Here is a 1,862-nt window from a genome sequence, read left to right on the forward strand (position 1 = left end):
TAGAATTTATTATCGTTGATTCCAATGCTCACTGTATTCTGGAAAAATCAGTAATTGCAAAAAGTTTTACTTTATTGAGAACTTTCCCTCACCTTACTCAAAGATGTAAAATTCTAAAAAGAAAGATATTTATTGGAAAAGATTTCCTTACCCTCAAGTCTGAATGAGGCTGGGCCACCTCAGCTTTCTCCTATGACGTTTAAATCCTTTACATTTATGTCTAGACACTGACCTTTTACTTATATTTGTTAATTTTGGGAACAGCTACAGGGAAAGGATTGTAGTCTAGTGCAGGAGACATACAGACACCAACTTGTAGAAATGTTAGGCCTTTGTGCCGACTACAGCCCTCACCTGCCCAGTTACCAGTGAGATTTTAGGATTCACTCAGTCTTTTTCTGTTTCTTTTCTCTTGGTTCCTGCATTTTGAGATATCAGCTCCGAGAGAGTGTCAGACAGGAGGCTCTTCCTTTCACATCCTAATTTTAATTGATTTTATTAACGTGCTTAAGGTAGAAACTCCTTGGCTTCTGAATTAGCTGGTCGGGCCTTTGCCACCTGTCAGAGCCTGGTCTGTCCCTTCGGGGCAATAAATGATGGTCAGACCTGGCTGACAGGGTCGGGGGAGCCTGGGTAGATTGATTACTGCTAAGGAAAAGGTTTTCTTTATTTGATCAGACTAACATATTTTTAACTGACACGTTTCTAAGACACAAGGGAAATGTTGGGTGAAAGTCACAAATGTTCCAGTCTCAGGAACAACAGTCCATCACCCCTGCCCAAGCACACAGGCCTCTGTCGAACTTTCCTCTCAGGTTGTAGCTCTGTGCTATGGAAAGTGATTTTCTTTCTTTTCCCACTTCAAACATTATTAAACAATTTATCATGTATTATTTACTAGACTGGCATTTTTTTTTCTTTTTTCCCCCCTAAAGGGAAAGTGTTATCTCAGAATTTAGGCAATGGCCAGTATTTCTGATCCATGAATACAGAATATATTTAGATTCATTGTTATCTTGGTATTTGCTAGGCTAGAGAGGAACAATGGTAATAACAATAATGATAGAGACAGTAGTTAGCAATTAGTATGTGTGTATGTCAGACACTCTTCGAAGTGTTATTTTTGAGGCTGACTGGGGCAGCTGGGGAGCATGTCCACTGTGGTGCAGAGTAGGCTTATGAGAATTTTAAGTGATTGCAAGTGAGCCCACCTGTGATTGTCAGTGGCTCATCATCTGAAAAGCAACTTCATGCATGGAATAGTTATATTTGGACCTGAAGAGAATCCTTTTGAAGATGGTACTTTTTAATAAGCTTTTCTGAAGAATATCCAAATAAACTTCCCACTGTTAGTTTTTTATCCAAAGTGTTTCATCCAAATGTGTATGCTGATGTTACCGTATGTTTACTAGTAGAAAACCTTCCGAATCTGTGGAGTCCAACATCTGATGTATCTTCTATCTGAGCATCAGCGCAGTCTCTGCTGCGTGAACCAAATCCAAACGGTCCAGCCGAAAGCCAGGCAGCCAACTATATCAGGAAGACAAAGGAGAAAAGAGTTTCAGCTATTGATAGACAACTGGTCTGATAATCTTTTCCATCATTGTTGTGTATAATTCACCTCTCAGTAGAAAGGCTAACCCATTTTAAGCACCACAGGTTTTAAGGATTCTGCAGAAATAAAAAAGCCCTTCAGTTCAAACCTACAAAAGCTTGTGTGTCTTGATTAGTGTACTTTTTATTGCATGGTGTGAACCAAGTTACTGCTTACATCAATTTGTAATATATGGTGCTTGTATTCTTCCAAATGTATAATGATGGTGTGGGGTTTTCATGACAGAATATACATATTATGTAAATCT

At 38.9% G+C, this 1,862-nt stretch overlaps 1 pseudogene; it reads left to right on the plus strand.

The window, feature by feature from the left end:
* Nucleotides 1–1,151: 1,151 nt before the first annotated feature.
* Nucleotides 1,152–1,588, plus strand: LOC139021550 (ubiquitin-conjugating enzyme E2 B pseudogene; annotated as a pseudogene).
* Nucleotides 1,589–1,862: the final 274 nt, after the last annotated feature.

Source organism: Myotis yumanensis, unplaced genomic scaffold (genome assembly GCF_028538775.1).
Source record: "Myotis yumanensis isolate MYYU_CA2020_CCGP unplaced genomic scaffold, mMyoYum1.0.hap1 SCAF_13, whole genome shotgun sequence".
Taxonomy (NCBI): Eukaryota; Metazoa; Chordata; class Mammalia; order Chiroptera; family Vespertilionidae; genus Myotis; species Myotis yumanensis.